At 39.2% G+C, this 23,089-nt stretch overlaps 1 long non-coding RNA gene across 1 annotated transcript in view; it reads left to right on the top strand.

The window, feature by feature from the left end:
• Positions 1-8,067: 8,067 nt before the first annotated feature.
• The window catches only part of LOC142433069 (uncharacterized), a 61,654-nt gene continuing 46,632 nt past the window's right edge, over positions 8,068-23,089 (top strand). The window contains exon 1 of the long non-coding RNA XR_012781081.1: positions 8,068-8,226. This is a non-coding gene — a long non-coding RNA (uncharacterized LOC142433069). The remainder of the gene's footprint in view (positions 8,227-23,089) is intronic.

The following is a 23,089-nucleotide window of genomic DNA, read 5'->3' as shown; positions in this document are numbered from 1 at the left end:
AAATTTTTAGAAGTTAAATTATCATAGAAATTACTACTTAGCTAAATGAACAATTGAAATTCTGAGCTAGCAAGACCAATAAGTATTTTATATATACATATATATATATATATATGACATTTTATTGGGAGCTCTTACAGATATCATAACATTCCATAGTTCAATCACATTAAATAGTATTGTAAAATTGCTAAGACAGTTTCAAAACATTTTCTTTCTTCTTGAGCTCCTTGACATCAGCTCTCCTTTATCCCCTCCCTCCCTCACCCTACCCTCCCGGACCACTTATATATTTATCAATCTATTTCTGTATCTTACACCATCCAATATATCCATGAACATACACTTCTGTTGTTAGTCCCCGCCCCTAGAGTGCATCTGTACAGTCATCCATGCTCTCAGCTCCTCCTTCCCCATTCCCCCCTCTTCCCAAGCCCATCAGGGAACCAATACTCCTGCTACTATCTCTGAGATATATTATTTCAAATCATTCTAATAACGTATTTAATCTCAGTTTCTAGTATACAATCAATAGCAAGTCTACCAAGATATAGAAATTCTTGATTAAATAATTATATGGATACTGTTTCATGGTTATTTTAGATTAATCATAATGAACTCATTTTTTTATTGTGGTGCATTTATTTCCAGTCTTCCAATGAATGTATAAAGAGCCCTGGTGTTGTAATTGGTTATGCACTGGGATTTTAACTCGGGTGTTAGCAATTGGACCCCATCAACTGCTCCGCCTTGAGAAAGATGAGGCTTTCTGACCCTGTGAAGATTGATGGTTTAGGGTACAATTCTACTCTACTCTATAGGGTTGATATGAATTTGAATTGGCTCAATGGTAGTAGATTTAAAATAATTTATTGAGCTATAATTAACATATCAAACAATTCAATTTAATCAAGGAGTGTACAATCATTGTCATAATCAACTTGGGACCTTTCCTTCCCTCTTGTTCCCGTGGATGTTGATTCCTCCTTCCTGCCTTTCTGTGCCTCCAGGCAGCCATCAATTCAGCTCCTGTCTTCTAGATTCCACCCATCCTGATTTCCCTACATAGGTAAACACACAAAACAAGGGCAAACAAACCAACAAGGACCCAGCAACAACAACCATATCCAACAGAGAAAGATTTCAATCTCAGAGAAACCTGAGAATATTAAAAATTTAGAGTAACTTGACATTGGATCCAGAGGAAGATCAAATTACAAGGTATTACATTCCAGCCTAAGAACAGCTACTGAAATCCACATTTAAATGTTTTTTGTCTGATATTAGAGCTGTTAACATTCCTATCCTGTATGAATTGGGGATTCACCAGAGACTCAGCACATGTAGAGACCCTGAAAAATGATTTGGAGATACCGTTATCATTCATAGCATTCAAAAAACCAGGTGTTCAGGATTTAGGCAATAGTCCCGATCTCTCTTCCAGGTTTGGTTCTTATTATTTGCATTCCTTGGATCACATAGGTTGGTGTGCTTCTTCTGTGCGGACTTAGCTGACTTAGTTGGCTGCCTGTTGTCAGAAAAGACTTTCAGGCCTCAGATGCTATTTTTCGTGATAGTGTATTCCATCCGTGAATCTGCCGCAATTTACAGACACATCAATGCTTCTTTGAGTTTATTATGAATAGTGTTGTGATAGTTATGTCTTTTGCTGTATATATGTATACATTTGATTGTACTTAGTTATAGAATGGGACCTCCTAGTGGCACAGTGGGTTGCTAACTGCTAGGTCAGCAGTTCAAAACCACCAGCTGCTCCTTGGGAGGAAAATGAGACTTTATGCTCCTGTGAAGATTTACAGTCTCAAAAACCCACAGGGGAAGTTCTAGTCTGTCAGAAGGATTGCTATAAATCCGAATTGACTTGATTGCAGTAAGTTTGCGAGGGTTTTTTTTTGTTTTGATTTTTGTATGGCTGAGGGTTTTACCGGTTTTGGAAATGCCGCAGATAGTTTTGCAAGATGTTTGTATCAATTCACTCTAATTTCACATTATCAAGAGCAGGTCTTTTCCATAATTTTTATTTTAGCCATTCTAGTGGGTATCAATATATTTAAAGTTGCAAACCCTTGCTGATTTATGTGACTTTTATATCTTTTATGAAATATTTGTGCAAAGCTTTAACCTAGTTTTCTGTTGTCTATTTTTTTAATATAGGCATAGCTCATCAAACTCTAGTTCTTTGTCAAATATATGCACTGCAAATATTTTCTTCCATTCTAAACCTACTACCCCCCTTAGCTTTCTTTCTCTTTCTCTCTTTTCAACTCTCATTTGATGAACAGAATTGATTAATTCTTTTTTTTTTTATCACTCCCAGTCTTTTATTAAGCCAGGCACATTTAAAACATTTTCTGCATATAAAATGGCTTGCTTGAAGTTCAGTGCTTCAGTGCTGGAAAATGAAAGTGTAAGCCAGTGTTGTCAATATGTACTGCTAATTAAACCCCACCCAGACAAGAATTGATTAATTCTAATGAAGTTCAATGTGTCAAACTTTTGCTTTATGGTTAGTGCTTTGTTATATTTTGTTTAACAAGTAATCACATCCCTGAAACTCATTACGATGTTTTCTATGTTCTTTTGGAAACATTAGTGTTTTATCTTCTGCAACATGGAATTAATGTGTGGGTGGATGTGTATGGTGGGAAGTAGGATTTAACAGTCTTTTTCCCCCCTCTATGAATATGCAATGAACCTCGCACCATTTACCGAAAAAGACGTGCTCTCTCCTCTTAACTACAGTAGTGCCATTGTCATAAATTAGGTGGCTGTTTGTAGCCTATTTGTCCTTGCATCAATGCTACACAGACAATTATAATACTGATATCTGGTGGCATATGGGTTCATCTTTGTTCTTAAGATTGCCTTGTGTATTCTTGGCTCTTTATATTTTCGTATAAATTTTAGAATTAGCGTGTTAGTTTTCATTAAGTAATAGCTGCTGTGATTCTTATTGCAATTGCATGGAATTTAGCAATTATTCAAGGGGAATTAGTCCCTTTACAATAGTGACCTTTTCAATGCATGAACAAGGTACATTTCTCTGTTTTCTACATTTTCTTTAATTTCTCACAGCAGTTCAAACCTCCATAGGAAAAAGATGAGGCTTTCTATTCCCATAAGGACTTACAGTCTCAGAACCCACAGGGATAGTGCCTCTGAGTCAGAAACAATTTGATGGCAGTGAGTTTGACTGTTTGTAATTTTCTGAATTGAAGTATTGTTGTTCATTTCATATGTAGAATTAAAATAGCATCTGGAATACAAGAAAGTAATAACACATATTTTGAGTGTTTATTTTCCAGAACTCTGACAAATACTTTTCAGAGACAATACAAGTATAATGACCAAAGAATGGTATTCAAGTGCTGCTTAAGTGGCATCTCAATGATTACTCTAAAAAACAACAACAACAAAAATGAACTACTGCCTAGTGAACTTTCTTAATTGGTTAATTTTTTTGGTAAAACTCCTGTTTTTGTCCTTATGCATGATATATATAGTAAGGGTATTACTCTTTCAACTGATAGATGGTATCAATGCTCCCAAGTGTCATTTGCTCTCACTTTTGCTTATTGGGCTTCATTTATAAATGAACCACACAAAATGTATTGTGTAAGTTTTCATATCCCTTTGTGCTACCAGCACCCCAATATTTCATTCCAGTTTTGTAATTATTAATGTTTTACACGTCGCTTTATTTCACTCTAATTTTTGTATGTAAGGTATGAAGTCAGACTCCAACATCTGTTTATTTCTAAAACAGGCACCTCGGGTTCTGCTAATGTTAAAACATCTGCATTTCAGAAATTGAAAGACTAAGGAAGCTAATCTTGTGTGAAATTAGGTCAAGATTTGGTAATATACTAAATTAACACACGAGGGAACTGGTTGCTCTTAATTGTTTTCTTTCACCACAGGAAACATACTGTATCAAGCATATGGCTTTATAATACTTAAAAAGATGATTACGGAAAATGATACATTTTATTAGTCATGTTTTTCTATTTTATATCCATGTGAAATAGTAAATATAAGTGTAAGTTATTGTTAAAAAGGTAGAAACTGATGTAAAATTTACACTCCTCTCTCCTACAAACTATGGAACAAGATATCAATCAGGGATGATTTTAAAAAAAGACAAGATGAGGTACAGAAAACATATGCTAGAAAATTTCAATTCCTGCCCTAACATCAACTCTATAAAATTCTCATTGTAACACATCATGAATTGTCTTATCAGTTACTTTAGATCTGTTCTTTCCTATTAATAAGGGTTTAAAATATACAAAATGAACTTTTCACCAGTATTTTGTAGTAAGAAGAAAGCTAGTACTTTTCCTTTCAAACATTCACTCGTCCTTTTATGTTGTAATGGTAATACCTTTATTTCAAAAATTAAACATATAATGACAATGTTTCACCTTATCTGCAATCAACGAGTCTTTACGTGGCATAAACTAAGCACTGTATTCTAAACTGGAAGGCTGGTCATAAAACCTACGCAGAGGTACTTTGAAAGGAAGTCCTGGCCATCTGTTGGCTATCTTAATTAATATTCTCTATTTTACCTCTGTGGATTCTAATATCCTTTGCGATGACTATCCAGAACCCACAGACAAAATCCATGATTCAAGGTCTTATGAAGTCAGTTAAATTGCAATGCCATTGAGATAAGCTCAGGGTTGAGTTGTTTATCAGGACATGTTATAAAGTTCCTTCATGCTCGTAAATAAATGCCTAGAGGGCATACCACTCTGCTATAAGCCTCAACCTGAAGACATTCAGTTTAAGCACCTGAGTTAGGAAAAACCCAGCTCCCTGAATTAAGTGCCCAGAGACACCCAGCTGTGTAAACCAGCCCTCACTCCCATCTGCACTCTCTCCCCTAGAGTCTTTACTGACTCATAGAGACCTCCTGTGGGTCTCCCAGACTGCAACTGTTTACTGTCTTTCTCCCATGGAGCTGCTGGTGACTTTGAACTGCTCACCATGCAGATTGAAGCTCAACTCATAGCCACTACGCCACCAGGGCTCATTGGACTCTTGCACCAAAACACTCCATTTTACTTGTTCCGTGCGTTGGGAACTACATCACTGTGTTCCACGCTCTGGCTCGCAGTTCTGCTGTGGCTCTTCTCATGCTTTATCTATCTTCGGCATCCAGAAGGCTCATGGCTCTCAGATCTTGGATCCAGAAGATGCGCACCACTCCTGTGTCTTGCGGATCATGAGGTTCCTTCCTATGCTTCTCAGAGGGTTCATTTTATACTCAGTAGATGACACTCCAGGGAACCCTGATCGGAGTTACTCAGAGGTGAACCATAACTATATCTTCTTCGACCTTCATAGCTTGGTGAGAATTAGTGACTTTGACTAGAAGAGCCACATTAAATGACTCACTGTCTGTGCAGTCTGTTTCCAAAAATCACACGGTAGATTGTTCTACTCTACAATATGAGTTTGTCAGAGTCAAAATAGACTGGTTTGATTTTTGTTTTGTTTTGTTGTTGTTTCTTATGCACCATATGCTCCAACTCTCACCAAGCGTTTATTTACTTCCAGAAATAAACAAACCCTTTGTGCTCTTTCTTCTTCTACAAAAATGTCAAAATACTATAGGTGTACTCTTAGAGGTGATTTTTTTTAACTTAATATATTTAGGAACCATAAGGTATATTCAACCCATCCTCTCTTAATGGCTAGTTAGGTTGCTTTTGTAAGAGTTTGTCATCATAAATAATAAACAGCCTTCTTCTAGATGTGTCATTTCATGTGCCCGTGGATAATTCTACAAGTAAAACCTCTACATGTTCTGAGTCACATATGCGCTTCCAAATGGGTGCACCAATATATACAGCCGATCAATCATGTAGGAGAGTCCATGTTTTCCACGGCTTTGACAGCAGGTTAGGTTTTGGCAGTGATATTGTTGTCACTGTGATTGATGAAGTACTCATTGTCATTTCATTCATTATGACCACAGCTGAGCTTCCTTTCCTATGTCTTATAAGAATGAGAATGATTGTGACCATGGTGCAGGGCTGGCAGTGTCGCTAAGAGTCAGAACCAACTCAATGACACCTAACAACAATGTCTTCATCTTTAGTCCAGTTCTATTTTGTGGCCCTTTCTCTTTTTTAAGAATTGGCCCTTTCTCTTTTTAATTAATTTGCCCAGCGCTCTTTATATGTCTTCAGAAAACTAGGCCCTCATTGGAGAATGAATTGCAATTATCTTTGCCAAGTTTATCATTTGTTCCTTGACTTTATTTTGGTCTTCACTGGCACATCAGAGTGCCTGGTTTTTCTAAAGCCTAATTTAGTATTATTATTTGTTAATTAAACTAAAGCTGTTTCCCTAGAGGAGAAATTTAACATGTGTATGGGAATGATTGATTAGAACAGGCATTGATCCGGACATTGAAAATGGGTTTGTATTTGATATTTATTGAAAGTTTACAATGTGTAGGAACGTGGTTCATTCATTAATCATAGTTCTGTGGGAGAACTTGAAGTAAATATCACATTAAAATAAAATGTGATCACTTTATTTGCAGGGCCTCTCAAAGTGTGTCAGGCAGTAACTCTACAATGGTAAGCAGTGTAAGGTCTATGGGGCTATCTATACCTAATATAGACTTTATCACTAAGCTGAAAACTATTGTGCTGACCAAATCTCTTTATAAGCTATCATTTAATTACTCTTCCTATTAGTCAAATCTTCTCACCATTTGTGTTGCATTCTGCCAGGGATCACTGTAACCAGGGAAGAATGAATAGGACAGATATAAAGGAAACCAAAAAGCTTACTTCAATGCTGTGCAGTTTTCTGTGCTTACATCTAGAGCCTAAATGAAAAGGAGACAAGTTCTCAATCACACAAAGAAGAGCTCATAGCCCAATTTTACCAATTTTAGGGAAATAGGATCGCTATTATCTCTAATAGCTTCAGAATATATAGGCTCTTAGTTGTTGTTAGTTGAGCTGAAAAATGATTTCACATGTACTTTTGAGTAGCATAGGACCCAATGAAATACCCTACAAGTCTAGTTATGTCCTTTTATATTGAGAAAACATATTGAGTGTACTGTTAGATTATATATTATATAAATTACATATATATATAAAATTTCATTTGTGATACTGCCTCTGGGATATTAGTACACATATTTCCCATAGTGTAGTACCACACATGCGGTTATAGGATTTGAACTCATAGAAGATGAATATATCTTATTTAATACCATATTTATCTGACTTCATGCTGTTGTTAGTGGTCATGACATTGAATGGGCCTTCAGCTTGTGGAGACCGCATGTTAGGTGGCGTGTGTAATGCAAAAGGCTTCCTTTTGCAGGGAAGGTCAGAATTCTACCACTGCAGCTGTGCTTCCCATTCATTGCCTTTATGCTGTTGTTAGGTGCCACTGAATTAGTTCCTATGCATAGCAAGTGACCCAGGGCCAACAGCAAGCATATCGGAAGAAAGTGGCTGCTAACAGAACCAAAAATTATAGTTTGGCTAGGTTTGCATTTTATGGTGGTCATTAAATATAAGTATCAATCATTCGAGAGTTAGATCTGTTGTATATCTGGTAGTAATGCGGAATAACTTGGCTTATTCATTTTTATAGCCTCAAAGCAGAGTGTCTGACATAGAGCGCAGAGCACACCATTATTTTTAGTAAGTGAGTAGAAAGATGCAGCAGGCATTCCTTTCCTAGAATCCATTGGCTGAGCATTTGTGTGGATGTGTTCTGTGATTGAAATTTCCAAAAAGGCATGAGGATCTGAAACACTTCAAGTTCTTAGAGAGTGGAAATCAATGAGTTGTTTTGAATACATGCCTGACATAATCATGTAAAACTGTGCATAATGAATATCATGAAGTTAAAATACTGAAATTGGTACATTCAATGCCATTTTGTACGCATGCGTAAGGGATAACTTGAGAATACCTCTTTTCCCATTTTAGATTACACCATGAGATACTTTTACCATGTGAATATTTATTTATTTATTTTTAAATTTTCTTTCAGGTTTCTAGAGATTTGCCGGAGAAGCAAAAAGAAATTGAGGTTCACTTAAAAGACCTTGGGCCGTTTGAAGAAGAGTTAAATCATCTGCTTCTGTGGCTGTCTCCTATTCGACATCAGTTGAAAATTTACAGTCAACCAAATCAAACAGGACCATTTGACATTAAGGTACCAACTTGTTTCTTTCAACAGCACTTTCTAAAATAATGGCAGCATCACCAGCCTAAAGGTATTCCTAATTCTGGTGGTGCAATCCACTGTGAACTGAGCTACTTACCACAAGAGCAATGGTTCAAACCCACAGTTGCTTTGCATTAAAAAAAATGAGGCTATCTGCTCCTTTTAAAATTCAATCTCAGAACCCAAAGGGCGGTTCTACTGTCTTACAGGGTCACTGTGAGTTGACAGCAGTGAGTGAAGGTACTCCTGCATTGTCCTTATTATGATTCATTCTCATCATGGTTTTCCTGTTGGTCTTCAGCCTTTTCCTGCCACTACGGTTTCCATTAAGCTCTTATCCCGGGAACGCTGTTTTTAGATTTGTCACTCAGATTCATTGTTTTCATTCTTACTCTAATTGCACTTAATATATATTTGCATACTCCTTATGTAAATTTGAAGTGCCCCCTCCCCGTTGGAGATTAGATGCCTCCAAAATAATGTCTCAATTGTTTATTTTAATCACTTTATTGGGGGCTCATACAACTCTTATCACAATCCATATATACATCAATTGTGTCAAGCACATTTGTACATTCATTATCATCATTCTCAAAACATTTGCCCTCTACTTAAACCTCTGGCATCAGCTCCTCGTTTTTTCAATAGACATTAGAATGCCCTTTTTGGACTGGGTCGCGTTTACCTTTCCGTCCTTTTAACTCTGTCAACATTCTGACTTCCCCTCACTTAGCAACAACCTTGGCTTGTTTTCTACCTACATCAAATTACGTGGTTAAGTGAATAATACTTTAAGTATGTTCGCATTTGGGGCATGGAAGAAGGTTTTGAAGAGGCCTCTTCTAAATTTCCTTCCATTCTCCAAATACAGATACAATATCTCAGGATTTCTTATAAGCCTTTGTATCCATCTTTTCTAGGCTTTTTCATGTTAAATGGCCACTTATATTTCATAGGCCCAAGAGCACTCATCGCACTGGTCTTTGAGAGCATATTGGTAACTTTTCCTTGATCCCACTCCCAAATCCACCTCAACTCCAGAGCCCATTATATGGGAGTTAACTTGCAAGTACATTTGAATGAATTAACACCAAGTGAAACAAGGTATTTAGAAGGGTGAGGACCACCCTACAGTAAGGTTAGTGCTCTGGACCAGCTTTCTAACTGGGCAGTACCATCTCTACCATTTAGTATCTCTGTGTACACAGGTTCTTCCATTTTTCTCCATTCTTAAAAGCTCATCCCAAAGATTGTCTCAGTTTTGTATTTCCTCGGGGCCTAAGATATTAAGGAGTCAACCAACTAAACCAATTCATTTGAAAGTTCAGTGTATCAATTGATATGCTTTAATTGCCTTCAAACTGGACACTGAGGGCCCCTAAATACCCCACAATGCAAAATCACCCAGTTTGATGCCATCTTCCCAGTCCTTGCTGTGCTCAAGCCCATTGCAAGTCTTAAGTGGCATCCAGTGTGTATTTTGCGTGCCAGCCCTAGTTATGCAGTGGTTAAGTGCTCAGCTCTTACTGAAAGGTTGGTGCTTGAAATCCCCTTGCGAGAAAGATATGACAATCTCCTTCCTTAAATAATTACAAGCTTGAATACCCTACAGGGATATTCTACTCTGCCTTATAGGATTGCTCTGAGTCAGAATTGATTCAATGGCGATGGGTTTGTTTGGGTTTGTTTGTTTTATCCAACCTAAGAATATCCTCTTCCAGCACTACAATCACAATATTCTGTATTGTAAACTTTAAGGTTTTCTTTGTCTAATTATTTTAAAGATCATCTTATTGGAGGCTCTTACAGCTCTTGTCACAATACATACATCAATTGTATTATGCATACTTGTACACATGTTGCCATCATTGTTTTCTAAACCTTTACATTCTCTTTGAGCCCTTGGTATCAGCTCCTCTTTTTACCCCCTCCCTTCTTCATGACCCCTTGATAAATTATAAATTATTATTAAATTCCATATCTTACACTGATCGCTGCCTCCCTTCCGATTGCCTAAATTCGGTAAGTCAATCTCCAGGTCTTACTTCCTGATGTATCTTAGATTATAAAAGTTATCCAGCATGGGTGACCCTTTAAGCATGGAAAATACCAGAGACATCAGCACAAGATGCAAGCCACCACCGTAGGATAAACTCACAGACACTCACTAACTCAGTGTCACTGAGTCGATGGTGACTCATAGCAACACTACAGGACGGGGAAGAACCTGTGGGTTTCCAAGACTATAGCTCTTAAGGAGAACAGAATGCCTCATCGTTCTCCTGCAGCTCAGCTTATAATCCCTGTGCCCATAGAGCTCATAACCAGTAGTGGGCAATTAATGTAATGGGCAATTTGGAGTAAGTAAGATAAATTATAACTCTGAATAAAATTTTAATTCATTGATGCCACTTGTTACATTTATTTCTTCTCCAGGAGTGAGTATAAATACCTAGGACTGTATCTCCACTTAGCTGACATTTGTTAGAATGGGAAGGAATCACAGGAAGTCTGCTTATCTACAATAGAAATGAAAGTGAAAATTTGGGAGAAATTGTCTTGAGCAACTATAAGGAGTGTGAGAGAGAGAGGTTTGCTACAGCTGCAACGGAGTATCAATTATTTTGCAAAATGAACTCCACTTCTTTACTATTCCTGCTTCGGAGCTAGGTATCACATGTTGCTGGCTGCTGTCTAGTTGACTGACTCCTAGGGGCCTCCTGGACTGTGGAAGGAAACACTGCCCTGTCCAGCACTATCCTCATGGTCACTGCTATGATTGAGCTCATTGCTACAGTCACTATGGCAACTCAACTCCATTATGGGCTTCCTCTATTTCACTGCCCTCTCTACTTTTCCAAGCATGTTGTCCTGCTACTGTGAATGGCCCTTCCCAGGAACATTTACAAAGTGAATGAGATGTAGTCTCACAATCATGGCTTCGAAAGAGCATTCTAGCTATGTGTCTTCCAAGAAAGATCTATTGGTTCTAGTGGCATGCTTATCCAGTGCAAAATCTGGGCTGATCAACCAGTGGCATGGTCATGAGTTCCCACTGACAACTAAGCCTAACCCTGAGTCTACTCGGCTGTAAGAAATGATGGCGCAGTTATGGTACAGTGGACATTTTTATACCTAGGCAGAGGTTCTGATGCCCTAGTCCTTTTAGTTTGCATGATCCTGAGGGATAAGAATGCGTGAGTGGAAAGTAAATAACTACAAGGGAATTAAAAAATAAATTAATAAAAAATAAATAAATACAAGTCATCTGCTTAGGGATCCTTTCAGCCTTTGTACCTATCTAGTAAAAAGGGAGGAGTACTGGAGGTAGACTGGGCTATAGTTTGGGCTGCTAACTGCCAGGTCAGCAGTTTGAAATCACCGGTGGCTCCACAAGAGAAAGATTAGGCCTTCTACTCCTGGAAAGAGTTAGCATCTCAGAAACCTACAGAGGCTGTTCTGCCCTGTCCTACTGAGTCGCTAAGAGCCCGAATTAACTCTATGGCAGTGAGTTTGTGTTTTGAGTAAAAAGTGGGAGGGCATTGGCAGTTCAGTGATTGAATCCTTATGTTCCTTGAAGGAGTCCTAGGTTGGATTCCCAGCGAATGCCCCTCCAGTACAACCACCATCCATCTGCCAGTGGAGACTTGCATGTTGCTATGAGGTTCAGTAGGTTTCAGCAGAGATTCCAGGTTTCAAGGTTACAACAGACAAGGAAGAATGGTCTGTTAATTTATTCTCACACCCACCACCAAAGTAAATTTATTCTTATACCAACCACCACCACCACCACAAAGGGAAAAATAATTAGTCAATGCAAACCTTATGGAGCATAGTATTCCAATCCTATTATGCAGGAGATTTCTGAAAGTCTAGTAATGACTTGAAGGCAGATGAAAACATTGCATAAGACATCTTCAGAGGTATGTGTTTAGCTCCTGTGGTTTGGGGCATATGCGACATCATCAATACTGATTTTCAGTAAACAATCTTAACAATGAAGTGCAGTTTCCTGGTTCAGAAGACAATGGCTTCAGCCAGATTCTCAGTTATCTTGGCTCTCACTGCCATCGAGTCGATGCTGACTCTCAGTGAATCTATAGATCAGGGTAGAACTGGTGCTGTGAATTTCTGCGACTGTAACTGTTCAGGGAGTAGAAAGTCCCCTCTTCTCCTGTGGACCAGCTAGCCATTTTGAATTACTCAACTTTTGGTTTGTAGCCCAACATACAACCACTTAAAAATGTGTGCAGTTATGTTGAAAAGAAGAACTTCCTACTAAAGGCAACATTTTTCCCATTCTAAGTATACACACAGGCTAAAATGTGCCTCCTCCTTACTATAATTAAACCGAGACAGTGCTCGCTATTATCCTACATGGGCTGCATTTATAGGAAAGATAACAACCTCTCTTGGCACACATGGATGGTGTTGACTCAACCAAAGTGACCTTAGCCTCAGTCTCTATGCCCCAAATCATTCCCGATTATCGACAAGCAGCACTGGGTCCTACTTTTCCAATGGCCCTATAGCGTCCCCAAAGTTTGAAGAGCAAGTTCCCCTAAGCTGTGTTTATAACGTTCCTTAACCCAAACTACAAGTCGCCATTCTCAGAGATGTGTGTGGATTCTAAGAGTCATATTTGCCTCCTGCATCCCAGTCTAAATTCCCTACCGGAGAAGCAATTGCTATTCTGTGGGGCAACACTCTTCTCGACTCCAAACCTCTCTGTGTATCTGAAGTTGATCAATGTTGGAGTATAGATTTCTAAAATACTCCTATAATGGATCCCCACACTCTCTTAATTTCTACTGCTTATGGTTACATCCAGGATTCCTGGCTGGCGCAGGGTTTAAAAAACTCAGCTGCTAACTGCAAGGTCAGTGGTTGAACTCTACCAGCCACTCTGTAGGAGACAGATGCTAGAGTCAGCTTGTATGAAGATTTACAGCTTGGGGGATCCTATGCAACAATTGAAATCATTTCTCTAGGGTGGCAATGAGTCAGAATCTACTCTACTCCAGGGGTTTGGCTTCGGATTTCTCTGGCAGCAAGGAGCCTCGGTGGTGGAGTAGTTAAAGTGCTTGGCTGCTAATTGGTTCAACCCCACCAGCTACTCCAAGGGCGAAAGATGTGGCAGTTTGCAGCCATACAACTTATGGCCTTGAAAACCCAATGGAGACAGTTCTCCTTCTCCTGCGTGGTCACTGTGAGTTGGAATCAACTCCATAAACATGTTTTTATGGCTGTTTCCAAGGCTAAAAAGAAAATTAGTCTGTTTCCCTCTCCCCACAATTCTCAGGCTAAGTTGACCTAAGTGAATCATTTGCAAAGGACCTGGGTCCTTATCCTCCTTGGTCTAGCTTTCATTCCTGTTCCCTGGCTGCTACATGATTCAGTGAGAGGCCATGCGTTCTTGTGCTCTATGTTACATGATCTCCCTTTTCCAGATTGTCTTGATCCCTGCTGAAAGAGATTGCATTTTTGTCATAGTTACAATAAGATGGGCTAATGGTCTTGGTACCACTCAATGTTGTCGTTAGGAGCCATTGAATGACTTCTGACTTAGGACAACTGTACTCAACCTACAGAAGAGCAGAATGAAGGCTTGTGAGTGGTATTGAGACCATGCTCCTACCCCCCTGCCATTTCACATAGTGAGAGAAGTTCCCTGCAGAAATTTGAAGCTAGACAGCAACAAATAAATAAAATACATAATTGCAAACTAAATTCATGCAAAATAAGCAATGTCAAACACACACACATACACACACACATAGGAGTGACTCACTACAAAGAAAGTAGTTGTGCAACTAGCCAGAGCCCATGGTTAATTTCTCAATTTCAAAGAAGAATTCATTTTATTTTATGTTACTGTTTGGGGTCTAACAGTAGTGACCATGGCTACCTCTGAAACAAAGGGCCTCCGGCCTTACCTCCTGGATCATTTGTCATCCCTAGTCAGCTGCTGAATACCTGTTCGAAAAATATGTAATACCCTCTGTGCGCCTCAGTTTTGCCTGCTTGGCACTTCATGCTTATTGATGAAATGCAGCTAGCTGTGTAATGAAACCCAAATAAAAAAAGCCTTCAGGCCTCTCTGCTAATACATTGTTTATGCTGGAGTGAAAATTGACTGCACATCGCTTGGTTTGTGCAATTTACTCCAGAAATATTCCTATTCAGGAAATCCTGCAAATAGCAATATTCATCTTGAAAATCACCTCACAGAACCCTTAGCAAGCTGAGAAACATAATCAATGAGATTGTGATGTAGAGGGTAGAAATCAGGCATAATCACAACCTTTTCCCGTCCGTCAGCACCCTAGAAGGTGTGACTCTGAATTCTGATTGTCAAATACATTCTCAATTCAGACAGAATGAATGGTGCTTTCCAGATTCTAGAAATAATCATTGAATGCTAAGATCCAGGGACCAGTTAGATTTCTATAAAAGGCCGTAAGATTTTGGTAACCGTTAGTGAATATTTTCAATAATGAACTAGTGGTACACTACTTATGTGACACTAAGTGGCTTTGTAAACATTTCTTTTCTACTTAAAATGACTGGAGAATGGGGAAGAGAACATAGTTTTAAGTTAAGATTTATTGCTGAAATGATTTCATATTTAGGACTGGGAAGAGTTGTTTTTCATACCCACAAGAAAGATTCCCCTTCTGCGGTCTATAAATAAATAGGACATTTGATTCAGCGGGCTTTCCCTTCCTAACACTCACTCACTGCCATCTGGTTGATTCTGGTTCAGAGCTACCCTGAAGGACAGGGTAAAATTACCCCAGTGGGTTTCTGAAACTGTGATTCTGTATGGGAGTAGAAAGCTTCATCTTTCTTCCATGGAGCAGCTGATGGTTTCAAACTGCTGAACTTGATGTTAGTTAGCAGCCCACCTCGTAACACACTGTGCCACCAGGGCCCCTGGTTCCTTCCCATGGAAGTAACATAATTGGAACTAACATGGAAGTAACATAAATGCCAATAATGACAAATCCACATTAAGAACAACCAAAGAGTGTGACTGCAGTAACTGAAATTTCAAGAAACTGACTACCCAACAGAGAGAACTGGGTGTGTTTGTAGCAATGTGGGGTTGTCACAAAATTAGCTTTTCTGGCGTTAATGTCATCTGTTACACTGTTTGCAATGGGATATTTAATGTTCAAATAAGCAGTGCCTTAAATAGAAGAGCTGTCACACAGGTTAAACTGGGTGTGATATCTGATTTAGTTTGTTGTTGTTTATGGGTTTGTTTTAATGAGGATGGCAGTGGGAAATTGACGGGGCAGCAATAGTCACTAGAGCCACCAAACAAAACAGAAAATATTGCTATCAAACTAATTCCAACTGATATTGACCCGACTGGATGGAGTAGAACTGCTCCAGAGAGATTTGGAAGTTGGAAATCTTTAATAGAAGAGAAACACCTCACCCTTCTCCCCTGTAGTGACTATTGGAGTTGAACTGCTGACCTAACACCTAATGCCACCAGGGCTCCTATTATAGCCTAAAGATAGAGATAATCTATGATGAGTTTACAAGCAAAATGTGATATATCCAGGCAACTGAATAACACTTGACCAGAAAGACTAATATAGTCCTGGTGTTGATGTTAGGTACCTTCGACTTTATGTGCAATGCCACAAAACACTACCCTGTCCTGTTCTGTCCTTACAATTTTTCTTATGTTGGAGCTCATTCTTGTAACCACAGGGTCAATCCATCTTTTTTGGTGTGTGTGTGTCAATCCATCTTGTGGAGGGTCTTCCTCTTTTTTACTGCCCCTCTACTTTGCCAAGCATGATGTCCTTCTCCAGGGACTGGTCTCTCTTGACAACATGTCCAAAGTTGACTGGAAGTCTTGCCATCCTGTTTCTAAGGATACCTGTCCTGATGTGTGCTACAATATGGCATAACCATGAAATCATTGTTCTACTTGCAATAAGTCAGTCACAGAAGGACACACTTTGTATGGTTCCACATACATGAACTTTAATTTTTTTTTTTGGTTAGGCAAATGTATAAAGACCAAAGTTCATTAGGAGTTACCAAAGATGAGAAGGAATCACACAATAAGATTAATGTCATTGATGTCACTAAATAGTACACCTGGAAAATGTCAAATTTGCAAGGCCATATTTTTGTTATATCTTTAAAAAATAGATAGCAATGGGGATATGAGAAACTTGGAAAAAAGCATCAATCTCCTATATCTAATTATCTTTCTATGGGTGATATGTCAGTGTTTGTTTCCTCTTGGACATAAATGTATTGCCATGGAGCATGCCCTGGAAAATTGAAAATTCAAAATATTGGACAAAAGGCACAATACATTTTTTCACTTGGAAATAGTCAGGGATTTAAGGAATGCTGATACACTCCTAAATACAGGAGAGTTTGGGCTAAGTGTATCCTTCTATTTTTGATACATTTTAGAGGTTAGGGAAGCTTATGGATTATTTCATATTTAAATGGAATTTAACATCTGATTATTTTCCCCTGAAAACGCTGGAAATCATTGATTTGGGGCTCTCCTTTCCCTCTCCTCTTCTCAAATCCAAAACCAATTGCTGAGTTGCCATAGAATGATATCGAGGAGAGAAACCAAATACCCAAGTTGAATCCCAACTCTGACGAATGCGCACTTTATAAAATTGCTGAGCTCAACTTTTCCTAATCTGTCTCTTCTCTTCATTCAAAGCAAAATTGAAAAATGGAATCTATTTCCCTGGGACTCTATTGGATTAAGGCAAAACTAAGATGGGGACACCTTTCCTAAGGCAATGGAAAAATTATGGGGAATAAGACCCTTTCAATTGAAGGACGAATTGTTGTATAAGGAAAATGAGGCCTGCAAAATAGACCATTTCCTACATAGAGCAGCAAGTCCTTATCAGACCACCCTTCTACAGAGTAGGCCTACTGGTCAGGAGGTTTTGCTTGCTCACTCACCCGACTTGCCTTGTTATGGAGAAAATGAAAAATCTTGGGAAGAGTTCCTTCCATTGAAAATTTCTGGAAAAGAGAATTCAAATGGAATGACCAACTTGTGAGACAAGGGGAAACTCCTGTGGCTTTGGGGTCTCCCTTGTTAATGGGGAAAGGAACCAAGCGGTGCAGTGGAATAAGCATTGGGTTGCTAACTGAAAGGTCAGTGATTCAAACCTCAAAGCTGCTCCAAAGGTTCTTAGAACAATGAAGAAGTCTGCTTCCTTAAAGATTCACAGCCTTGGACACAGTTGAGAGAAGTTTACTCTGCCCTATACACTTGCTATGAGTCCAAGTTCCTCTCAATGCTGCGGGGGCTTGGGGGAGGGAACTGGGAAGCATGCTTTCCATTCTTCCCTGCCGAGTCAAGGGATAGAACTCTATTGCATGGGTCCCCAATCTATTCTGCTTATAAAAATATAATATATTTCTGGAAAGCTAAGTATCTTCTTGTACATTTTGAAGTTGACCTCTATTACCCCTCATCTCACCCCTGGAATATTGTAAAGATTGACACTGAAAAAGTGTTGCAATACTCATTTAAATGTATCCAGTGGAATCCAAGGACCATAGCAATATGACAGCTACCATTCTATATTGAAGTAAAAAAAAACACATATAATAATTGAACAAGAATAGACAGAAGCTTGATTCAATTCCTTTTTCTTCTTTAAATCATTTCCATTCCATTTTCCTCCAAAATTGTATCTTAATGTAATATATAATGCTGTAAAATTTTTATTGAAGACTCTATCATACTTCATCATAAATATAGTAATTTAGATTTAAATTCCATTAAAATATTCCCCATGACTCTAATGCTTTAAGTATTTTTTAAATTCTATAGATTGAGCCATACCTGCGGTTATTAATAACAAACATGTGGAAAATAGCAAATAATGTAAACACATGCAGTGTTTGAAATATAATTATTAAACAAACCCAGTGATTTGTATTGGAAAAGAAGCTATTCATGAGACAAGTGGATGAGTCGTTGAGGGTGCTTTGATTAAACAAAGGTTTTCAGGCACCAGTATTATGAAGTGATTTTTGCTTTAGACTCTTCATGACAATATGCCATTCTGAAGGGTCAGAGGAAGTGGCCTTTATTTTGTCAAACTGGAAAAGGATTGTTGTTAAACAGAAAGTGGAAAAGATCATTGGAATGATGTGTCTAGCCTAGGAACAAAGACAAATCACCTTAGGAGCTGAGAACCTAGAAAGAGATTCCCGGAAGACTAGCTATGCATGTTTCGGCATGTTTCCATGTAAGAGAGTAAGTCAAAAAGCATTGCTCCCAATAATGAAACTCACAACCCTCCTCTAGTTCTTAAACACTTCCTCCCCCCAACTATCATGATCCCAATTCTACCTTGCAAATCTGATTAGACCAGAGGATGCACAGAGTTTGCACAGTGGGATCTGGAAACACAGGGAATCTAGAACAGATGAACCCCTCAGGACCAATGGTGAGAGTGGCAATACCGGGAGGGAAGGGGGCTAGAAAGGGGGAACCAATCATGGGGATCTACATATAACCTCCTCTCTGGGGGTCGGCAATAGAAAAGTGGGTGAAGGGAGACACCGGGCAGTGAAAGATAAGGTAAAACAATAATTTATAAATTATTAAGGGCTCATGATGGAGGAGGGAGTGGGGAGGGCAAGGGAGGGAAAAAGGAAAGTGAGGAGCTGATTCCAGGAACCCAAGCAGAAGGCAAATTTTGAGAATGATGAGGGCAACGAATGTATAAGTGTGCTTTACACAATTGATGTCTGTATGGATAAGAGTTGTATGTGCCCCAATAAAATGATTTTTGTAAAAGCATTGCTCCCAGGTTTCTAGTTCAAACCTGCACAGGTGTATACTAAACCAACCAGGCTTAGCTACCTTTCTGTGACTCGTGGGTGACGGTGTATAAGTTCTCTCATTAATATGCTTGTATTCGTTTTATTAGGCTACCTTCAAAAAAAAACAAACCCCAAAACTAGAAAGAGTAGCTTCTGAGATGAACTGCTGGGCCAGCTCATTTCAAGGCTTCAAGGTTCAACAAGCTATGCTCATTTTTTTTTTGCAATCTCAAAGAAGCAATATTAAAATATTTTTCTTGAGTGACACAGATGAGCTATTAAGAATTTATAAGTAGGGGCTCAAGTAGAAAGAAAATGTATTGAAAAAGATGATGACAACATACGTACAGATGTGTTTGACCACGTGGATATATGTATGGATTGTGATAAGAGCTGTAAGAGCCCCCAATAAAATAAAATTTAAATTAAAAAAAGAAATTGTAAGTGAACTGAACACTGCACTGGTGAGCAAAATTCTAGGAAGGCTGTGTCGAGGAACGTTTTCTATCATGAAAAATTCAGCTTCTCATCCATCAAGGATAGCAAGGGCTGTCCTACAGTAATTTCCTGAGAACGGTGACTCTATCTACCACAACAGCCCTGAGCTTGCCCCCTTCATCATCTTTGCTGTTTCCCCCAAACGTAAGAACACGGAAAAGAAACGTGATTTGCCTCCCTTGAGGATGCTCGAGGAAGCGAGCAGACTTTTTCAGGATAGGTTTGTTGTTGCCGGGGTTGCTGCTGCTGTCGTTAGGTGCCATCCAGTGAGTTCTGATTTCGTAGCAACCCTGTGTACAACAGAACCAAAGACTTTCCGGGCCTGCCTCACTCTCCCAAGTGTTCCTCTGGCTGCGTCCATTGTTGCAGTCCCTGTGTCAATGCATTTAGAATCGTGGTAACACCAGCATCAGAAGGATGGAAGCTATTTTGAAAAACAAAATGCTTCACCTTTTGAGATGTTTTGGTGCAAGTAAAATTTTTGTGATTTAGTTGGAATATGTTTTGGACTTATCCTCAAATCTCCAGGAATATATTCTAGGCCAAAGACTAGCAGCCTAGGAGAGATTGGTATTTCGTAAAAGGGGAGAAGAGCAACTAAGTCCCTGGATGGACATTGTTACGCTGCCCAAACAGCCAAGTTTATATCGCAGAAGCCATGTCTTTCAGCACCGCACTGTTCTTCAAACCTATAATGCTTTTATCAGACAATTGACTCACTTCCAATTAACAGCTGCTCTCATGCCAATTCTGACTTCTGGTGATTTCATATGTGTCAGCAGAACTGAGCCTCTCAATGTTTACTGACTTTTCTCCAAAAGTTTCTCTAACTTTTCACTTAGCAGACAAATGAGTCAAACCATTTTTGACCACCCAAGCTCTCCCTTTCTAAACTCATTAGTATTATTATCTAAAATTCCAAATTCTGTGTCCAATGTGCTATTTCAAGGCAATATTTTATTGATCCTGTATTTCTATATTTAGTTACCTTTTGAGGAATTAGATGCAGGGCTATGCGCCTTGGCCCTACTCAGTCTCCTGAACTGAGATCCCTGAACCTTAGGTTACGAAACAAAACAAAAAAAAATCACTGCCTTGGATCAAGTCAATGCTGAGTCATAGTGACCTCCTGTGGGTTTGTGAAATGATAGCTGTATAAGAGAGTATAAAGCCTTGTGTTTTTCCAGAGGACCAGCTGGTGGTCTCAAACTGCCAACCATGAGTATTGCAGCCCAATGCATAAGCATTCTACCACCAGGGGTCCACAGCTTAGGTTAAGACGCTACTATTTCCACTGCTGGGTCTGGCCAAGGCAGAGAAGACACAGGAAACCCACTTCCACTGGGAGGCAGTATCAGCAAGTAGCTTGGCTGCCTTGTACTTGGTCTCTGGATGGGTTGCTGCTAATGATTGCCAGGTACTACCTTTTCAGTGAACCCAATCTCCCCCTACTTGCTTGCTATCCTACCTCTGTTCTGATTCTTCTGAGCCCCTGTTGGCTTACTCCTCACTCAATTCCTCCTGGAAAAAGACAACAATCTGTTTGCTATGAGTCAGAATCAACTCAATGGCTGTGACTTTCATGTGTGGTGTTCTAACCCCAAAGGACTTGTCAGAAGTCGTAATACATGTGTTGACCCTACATTCAAGTTGATGGTAAAGCTAGAGAGGGTGGGGCGCTTTGAGCCCTGTGCCTTTGTTATTTGCCAATTTCTGGTATCTGCCTTCTATAGCTTTGTCTAGGCAGAACCCAAAACTAAAACCTCCAAGTGACTGACTCCTAGGAAGGGACGCCGCAAGTCATCACTGCAAACCTCCATTTGTTTGACCTCGATGGGAACATCATTTCCCTCTGGCTGCAAACATTCAATCCGTTACTAGTTGTTTTATTTCCTAACCAGTTCATGTTGTTATATTTTGTCCAAAACAGACACTGGGAAACTTTATCAAATATATTTCTGCAATCCACAAGAACCTCATTTGCATACATTCCCACTTAACTTTTCTAAGCAAAGAAAGACATTGACGGTAAACTAATTAAATTACTCTCCAGCTAACACAACACTTATTGATTATCTACATTGGCATCATCTGGTAAGGTAACTTTCATTCTCAAGGTTCTTAGAGTTCAATTAATGTATAAATACATATACCAAGATGCACTAAGTACAAGCAGTGCAGAAACAATGCAAGCTCAAATATGGAGCAATCTAGGCAAGTTTGTGGGAGGTCTTTATGGCATTTGAAGGAACTTACTGTCATTAAAGGAGGTCTGGTGGAGAATTCTGTGGGCTTGAAGTTAGGCTGTTAATCAGAAGGGTGGCGATTGATTGCTTAGCAGGACAAAGATGAGGCTGCCTGCTCCAATAAAGATTTATACTCTCCAAAACCCTACTATAGGGTCACTCTATGTCACAATTGGCTTGATGGCAGTGGATTTGATTTGGGGTTTTGTTGTTATTAGACTTAGTTCGAACCCATAGTGACCCCAGGGAAAACAGAATGAAACTGCCATGTTCAGCATGCTGTGGTCAAGTCCATTGTTAAAGCCATTGTGTAACAATGGACCCAGGTGGCTCTTTGGGGTGTATATATTTGGCAAGGTCAGCAGTTCTAACCCACCAACCATGAGTAAGAAGGATAAAGCTATCTGTTCTTGTAAAAAGAAAAAAAAAAGCAACCTTGGAAGTCTTAGAGAGCATTTTGAATCAGTTCTAGGGCAGTGGTTCTCAGCCTTCCTAATGCTGCGACCCTTTAATACAGTTCCTCATGTTGTGGTGAGGCCCAACCATAAAATTATTTTTATTGCTACTTCATGACTGTAATTTTGCTAATGTTATGAATTGTAATGTAAATATCTGATATGCAGGATGTATTTTCATTGTTACAAATTGAACATAATTAAAGCATAGTGAGTAATAACAAAAACAATATGTAATTATATACTATGAACTATTTATTTCTAATGACAAATCAATGAAATTTTGTCTTGAAGCATGATGTAGCATGGGTAACGGTCTTCACGCTGGGTACTCCTATGTGGGCGTGTCTGCATGAGGGTGGACCTGCCTGGAGACAGATAGAGAAGCGGTGTCTTGGTTTCTAAGACCCTCAGAAATATGTTTTCCAATCGTCTTAGGTGACCCATGCGAAAGGGTTGTTTGAACCCCAATGGGGCCGCAACCCACAGATAGAGAACTGCTGTTCTAGAGGTTTGCTATGAGTCCGAGGTGACTCAATGGCATTGGGTTTCATTTCTTGGTTGGGTTTAATCTAAAGAGCTCTTCTTTCAGCACTATTTCAGAAATATTCTTTTGTGGCCCAGAGGGTTTTCATAGACTACTTTTTAGAATTAGGTCACCAGGCCTTTTTTCCTAATCTGCATTAGTCAGGAAGATCTGCTGAAACCTATCCACCAAGGGCGATCCTACTGGTAGAGCTCCTGGCAGGACACAAGCCACCATATTTTGACAAACCAATAGTCTAGGAGAACTTCGCCATT

Source organism: Tenrec ecaudatus, chromosome X (genome assembly GCF_050624435.1).
Source record: "Tenrec ecaudatus isolate mTenEca1 chromosome X, mTenEca1.hap1, whole genome shotgun sequence".
Lineage (NCBI taxonomy): Eukaryota > Metazoa > Chordata > Mammalia > Afrosoricida > Tenrecidae > Tenrec > Tenrec ecaudatus.
The sequence above is the reverse complement of the archived record's forward strand: the minus strand, read 5'-3'. Positions and strand labels throughout refer to the sequence as shown.